The sequence below is a fragment of the Labeo rohita genome, chromosome 14 (genome assembly GCF_022985175.1).
Source record: "Labeo rohita strain BAU-BD-2019 chromosome 14, IGBB_LRoh.1.0, whole genome shotgun sequence".
NCBI lineage: Eukaryota > Metazoa > Chordata > Actinopteri > Cypriniformes > Cyprinidae > Labeo > Labeo rohita.
This window is the reverse complement of record NC_066882.1, coordinates 10,633,893-10,641,575: the sequence shown is the minus strand read 5'-3', so window position 1 is coordinate 10,641,575 and position 7,683 is coordinate 10,633,893.

Below are 7,683 nucleotides of genomic sequence, written 5' to 3'. Positions count from 1 at the left end.
AAAATGATTTCTGAAGGATCAGAAGTCACAGGAATAAACTATATTTTAAAATATATTTAAATAGAAAACCGTTCTTTTAAATAGTAAAAATATTTGAGAAATTTACTGGTTTTGCTGTACTTTGTATCAAATAAATGCAGGTTTGGTGAGCAGAAGAAATTTCTTTAAAAAACATTAAAAATCATACTGTTCAAAAACTTTTGACTGGTAGTGTAAAGTTTATTCAGACAAGTCGGCCACTGCCGAGTTTTATCAGTCACATCTCCCTAAGACAAGTATGAGACATTAACATGGTAGAAAGGAGTACGTTTCTGGGTGTCAGCTTCAATAGGTAGTCCATTTCTCAGGAGCTGAGATGCCAAGACTTTGTGTGTTCTGGTAGATGGGCCATCTTAGTGACGGGTGAAAATGGAGGCCCTTCCACAAATGACAGCCCCCTGGGATAGAGGAGAGCCTCTCATGGAAAACAAGCATTAGGAGCATCTTGCACACTTTAACAAAATAAATAAATAAATGGGGGGAAAAAAACAATGAAGAAACTGACAAAAAGGACCTATTTTACAAAAACACAGCATGACAAGAGACAGCACTTAACGTCCCCAAATGCACTACACCCATGGGATCTGCTTCAATTACTGTTGCAAGTTCAATGAAGAAAACCATAGACAGTCTGACTGTGAAGATCGAGTCTATGAAGAAAACGCACTCAGAACCAAATCCATCAGAAAACATTTCATCTGGACGCTAACATGCGTCTTACCTAGTTTTTATTAAACAACAAAATTAGTACCTATAGAAAAAAATATAGACTTACCTTGAGCAATGATTTGAGTTTTGACCAACCATAATATAGCTTGATAATTTTACTAGTGCTGGGCACAGATTAATCGCGATTAATCACATCCAAAATAAAAGTCTTTGTGTACATAGCATATGTATGTGTACTGTGTATATTTATTATGCATATATAAATCACACACATGCATGTATATATTTAAGAAAAATATCTTATGTTTATGTTTTTTTGTTAGGATAGGACAATATTTGGCCGAGATACAACTATTTAAAAATCAGGAATCTGAGGGTGCAAAAAAATAAAAATACTGAGAAAATCACCTTTAAAGCTCTTCAAATAATGTTCTTAATGTATATTACTAATCAAAAATTAAGTTTTCATACATTTACAGTAGGAATTTTACAAAATATCTTAATGGAACATGATCTTTACTTAATTCCCTAATGATTTTTTGCCATAAAAGAAAAATCAATAATTTTGACCCCAGCGACTTAAGACTGGTTTTGTGGTCCAGGGTCACATATATACATGTTACATATTCATTGTTGAACATATGTGTTTATGCATGAATGTGTGCAGTCATCTATAATTTTTAAAAACAGATTTGACAATGAGTAATTGTCAATTTGTCAGAAAAAAAAACTGTAAAAGTATTAGTTTTCAACTGTAAACTATATTACTGAGAAATGTCAGGAGTGCATAGATATGCTGTGGTTGTCTTGATTTTATTTTGGCTTTAGATATAAGCAGAGTGATACTAATGAAATGAAAATAAATGAAACAGCTCAAAATGTGGAAATGTAAATTCCACGGACTTCAAAGTGAAATCTGCAAGGGAGATCTTGGCTGTAAATGTACAAAGGCCTCATTGTTTAAAATGGTCCATGAAATAAAGTGGAATATTTTTAGTCTTCCGTGCTGTGATTTTTGATTTTATGCCCCAAAATAAACACTCAGATATGAATTTTGTTCTGATAAAACAATGTCTAATTTTTTGCCAAAAATAAATGATTGGAACAAAATAGCATTGATAATAACATTTGATGATTATCCAAAACATTCAGTAGGGGGCACTATCACACCACATAAATAATTTCCTCTCTTTTCTCTCTTATCATAATATGTAAGGCCTTAATCATACTTCAGTCAGTATGTTTCCGTTTGTTATCATTATAAACACCCTGAACTGTGGTGGTGCAATAATAGTTGGTGAATAGGTGCAATAATAGCCTATTTGTAATTATAGATAATAATATATAATTACCAGAGAGTTTGCAGAGCTTGGCAAGACACTCTACCGAACTGTATTTAGATGAGGTTTTACAGCACCATATAAACCACACTGTTTTAACAGAGCTTCATATCTGCATTATGAGCTCTGTCTCAACTTCATCTTATAATTACTGTCCCAAAACTGCCTCACAGCACACACACACATACACAAACACAGTGCATCCTGGTGGAAAAGCACAAGTGACCTGTCATGCAGAGAGAGGTCAGATGATGGATGACGTGTGGGTGGTTCTATCGCTTGGGAAAAAGACCCAGGGGCTGACTGTGGCCTGTGCAAGGTCCAACAATAACATCCTTAAATAAAACAGCATGAAAAGAGTCCCATATCCCATAGCCAGTCCAGAGCAGGACTAAGCAACGGGTACAAAATGGAGCAAGAGCTGTAAAATTAGAGCAAATGCCACAAACAATGAACATTGTTTTGTAATGGCATTGTAAAAGGGGAAAAACCCAACTATGCTGAGTTTCTGCAGATTGGAAACATGTGTGGCGAATAAAATAAATAAATAAAAATGTCAGATTTCCCACTCCCACTCTGAAATGATGTGCTGACCACATTTTCATGGGAAACGCTGCAGCATAAACTGCTGAAATTAACTGGTGATCATTGTCCCATGGTCTTCTTTTATTAAAGACAGTTTTCACTGGCCTCTTGAGGCGGCAGCGTACGCTGATTATCAACAACGTTTTGTTTAACAAATCTAACTGGAGTTATAAAATGCCCTGTGTGTCAAAAATACGCACTTTTGCAGTAAAATCATTTGGGATAAATAACTGAAAAAAAAAACAGTAGAATGCCTAAAACGTCCCTGGAGGGACATTTTAAGCATCATATTTAATTGGGTCATTCTTCATTATTACAGTAAACAAACACGTACTGATTATTGTAAATTGTTTATAATGTCTTACATATACAGGACAAAGTCCTGGCACAGAATGAGTTAAAATCCACTCAGTGCTTTAGTCCAATTCCCAACATGTTCCTGTCATTTTTGTGCCCCTGACACATTGTGTTCTGAAGCAGAAAGCATCTGCTCTTTTATGGGCAAATTCAATTAGTAATTAAGCTGAATAAAAAAGAGGAGTCAACATCTGGAGCCGTTACATGTTAATGTGATAAACTGGAAAAAGGTAAGACAGGAGAATATGGCGGCGTAAAATGTTCAAGGACGTTGGGCTCGGAGATGCTTCCTCACATGTTAAGTTTATTCAGCTGTAGAGAAAGGGTTAAATGGGAGATGTCATGTTTACAAAGACCCCGGAGAAGAATGCACTTTGAAAGACAACTTAAATAATACTCTTTTTATGAAAACTGGTGTATGGGGTTTGGATGCGAAATCACTTTCATTCTCACACCCCCAGACGCCCCCATTCACTAAAACAAAAAAACAACAGACTGTGGTGTTGTTGGCGTGGAGAGAAGGAAAGATTCCATAGTAGAAAAACTGAGGGGAATTGAGATAAGACAAGCAAACAAGACCCAGCTGTGGAAAGGTACCGTTGGCAAGACTCCAGAGACGATGGGGAGGGTTTCATCTACACCCACAGCCATTACTTAATTAGTCCATAAGGTGAAATTACACCTATCCAACAATGAATACATAATCTCTCTCATCCTTGAGCATTAAACAAATGAATTGCAGAACAAAAGGGAAACAGTCCACAAATAAGAACTCCACCTTCAGCTTTGTGGCAAGCACAGAGTTAAAAACACAAAAGAAAAGTGTGAATGATGTCACTTGAATCTTGTTGGTTTCTCATAAACGGCAGGGTTTTATTGAGCCAGAGAAATAAAGATAGTCAGTTGCAGTTAGGAAATACGGGTTCACTGAGCAAGGTTTACTGGAGGCGCTGTGCCAGACTACAATTAGACATGTTCTCTGCACGGAAAATATTTAAAAGTGAGTGCAAAGTACATGGGGGGCTTTATTCATGAATAGATTATGTTTATTTAGTATGAATTCGCATATAAAAAGTGTTGTTGGAAAGCTTCATTAATTCTGAATCGTATCCACTTTCCTCATTGTTGGCACTGTTAAATGAGGCCTTCAATTTGTAATGCAGCTGCTAATAAGTATATAAAACAGAACTTGGAGTAATTGTCTGCACTGACCCCTCTGAATCTGATAAATGTGACCCTGGACCACAAAACCAGTATTGCAATAGGCAAAAATACATTGTATGGGTCAAAATGATCGATTTTTCTTTTATGCCAAAAATCATTAGGATATTAAAGAACAAAAAATTTCAGATAATGTACTCACCCCCTTGTCATCCAAGATGTTCATGTCTTTCTTTCTTCAGTCGTAAGGAAATTATGTTTTTTGAGGAAAACATTTCAGGATTTTCTCTATACAATGAACTGCTATGATGCCCCGAGTTTGAACTTCCAAAATGCAGTTTAAATGCGGCTTTATACTATCCATACGGTTGTAAACGATCCCAGCTGAGGAAGAAGGGTCTTATCTAGGGAAACGATCGGTTATTTTCATTAAAAAAATACAATTTAAATACTTTTTAATCTCAAATGCTCGTCTTGTCTTGCTATTCCTGAACTCTGTGTATTCTGGCTCAAGACAGTTAGGGTGTGTCGAAAAACTCCAATGGTGTTTTTTCCCTCAACTTCAAAAATCATTTCAAAATCATCCTACATCACTGCAGAAGTACCGACCCAGTCTTCGCAAAGTGAACATGCAAAGAAGATCAAACACCCTTAACAAAAAAGTTAAAACAGCGCTATAGGACGATTTTGAAGTTGAGGGAGAACATGAGAGTTCAGGCAGAGCAAGACTAGACAAGCATTTGACATTAAAAAGTATATAAATTGTATTATTTTTATGAAAATAAACAATCGTTTCGCTATAGACCCTTCTTCCTAGGTTGGGATCATTTACAACCGAAGCGGACTTCTCCTTTAAGTAAAGATCATGTTCCATTAAGATGTTTTGTAAATTTCCTACCATAAATATCTCAAAACTTAATTTTTGATTAGTGATATGCATTGCTAAGAACTTTATATGCATTCTTAAAATTTCCTCAGTATTTCGATTTTTTTTTTTGCACCCTCAGATTCCAGATTTTCAAATAGATGTATCTCGGCCGAATATTGTCCTAATAAACCATACATCAATCAAAAGCTCATTTATTCAGCTTTCAGCTAATGTATATAATGTATCTCAGTTTCAAAAATGGACCCTTATGACTAGTTTTGTGGTCCAGGGTCACAAATATGAGGTGAAACATGTCCACATTATGTTTGTCCTACATCTATACATGTATTTTCATAAGAAGGGCAAATTTAGCAGTGGATTGAATTTACATAATCACATAGAATGAGTAAATTTGACCTACAGTAAGTCAAAGTCTCACACCACGCATTGAAATCGATCAATACGGTGCATTTTCCCTCCCTCTCCAACTTTTCTTTCTCCGCTATCAGCAGATCCCTTCATTGGTCTTCATTTGCCCCCGCAAACTTATGAAAATGCTCCGAGATGATTAACACAGACTTAATGACCTGCAAAAACAACAGCAGCTCGTGAGTTTCTTCAATTTGCTGTTGCCCACCTCCCTCCCCCATATAAGGGAACAATATACCCCTGCCTTGCTCTCATAAGGATTCATTACCCTGCTCTGAGATTTCCAGGCCAGGCGAGGGAAGCGTTATTTCCCCTGTGTTGGCTCTCACATTGGCAGGGCCATTACTCTTAACACTCCTGCAAAGGGGCTAATGGGGCAGCTTTACTGACAGAGAAGAGGAAGGGGAGGAAGAGAGGGAGGGGGTAGGTGGGTGAGAAGGGGCTGAGATGATATGGTAATCAGAGAGGGAAGGGATTTGGGAATTCCGAGTGCATGGAAGAAGTGGGAACGAGAAGTAAAAATGTAATTTGTTGAACTTGGGCCAAAATTACAAAGCTTTGAAAAATGAGATAATGAGGCAAAGTATCGTTCCATTTATGCTCGTGATTATAAAAAAACATTAATTTGGTGTAATGTCGTTCTGTAATGCGGATACTCATTTAGTCTTTGTAATGACAATGTTAAATGTGGAAGGTGCTAAAAGGTGAATGAGAAAGCAGTGTATGATTACATCAGTGTAACACTGCTCCTGTTGTAGGCAGACCCTCTCACTTTCAAAACGAGACATTAAGGTTATTTTAACCATGCTACAGTGAGCTGCCCCTGCCAGTATCTAAAACGCACTGCTATTACCGGCCCAACCAGAGAGCAGGGCAATTACAGGGGCAATTAAACTCAAACATAGAGATGTAAGATTGGTGGGGACCCCCAAGCGCTGCAAGCATCCAGGGGTCAACATTCTGCCTAGGTCAAACTACTTATGTAAACATGAATGTGGGTTTTAGAGGGAAAAAAATGGATCTTGTTTAGAAATGGAACAATATAAACAAATCTTATAAGATAAAGAGATTCAACATGTGATGCAGAATTGTCATTCAAAGCCAAATAAATGTATTACATGTGCTTGAAAGCATACACACAGAATAGTGTTATACCTGGTGGTTTATTAAAATAAATAGCCTATTCATATGAAAAATAACTCACAATTTAACTTGCAACTGGCGTTGTGGTCTAATTCTTAAGCTTAATGCTGTTTTTGTTTATTCTTAACAGACTATCAGGCTGTGTTTTAATAGCTATGTTTCCATCACCCTGTTTTTATGTGTATTTTGAAGTATTGCATCAGAAACGAGTGATAGAAACACCATAATTCAAAATTCCAAAAAAAAAAATCAAAAACAAAAGTTATTATGCCTGTTTAAGTTGGTTTTTGAATTTTGTGAAAAAGTGTTAATGCGAATATTGAAAGACAGAAACTCATTTTGCAAATAAATTCCTTTACGTGCACCAAAAATGTCATGAGACTTTGCACTATGGGATGGGACAACTTGAATAACCAGCGGACCAATCTCATTGCAGCATCTGAAATGTTGTTATGGTCATTCTGAAATGCCTGAGCAAAGTCTGTCGTCAAAGTATTTCTGTATAATTGCCTCCCACTACTGACTTACAAGACTGTGTTCTCAAACAGCTGGCATCCGCCTCTGAAAGCAGTGACGCATTTATTGTGTCTCTCTGAGTCACAAGTTATTTATTAAATATGAAAAGATTTATATTCAGTGGCTTCTCCTACTTTTCTCATACTCATACTCATACTCTTAGTGATATTTAGTGCTAGTTTATCAGGAAGTGACAGTTTTGTTCTCTTTGACTCGTTGGATAAAAACGGTGCTTATCAGCAAATGTTTTATGCAATATTACACTTCTGTGCATAAGTTAAATTCACAACTTTGGATGGAAACCCAGCTAGTGATTAGCATTTTTTTTTTCTGCAGATTACACGTAGTAGGTGGCAGCAAGTGGTTTTATTAAAGGGATAGTTTACCCAAAAATGAAAATTAGCCCATTATTTACTCACCCTCCAGGTATCCTAGGTTTATATGACTTCCTTCTTTAAGACGAATCCAGTCAGAGTTATATTAAAAATTATCCTGGCACTTTCAAGCTTTAGAATGGCAATAAGTGGGTGTTTCTTTTCATCAGTGCAAAACAAGTCCAATAAAGTGTATCCATCC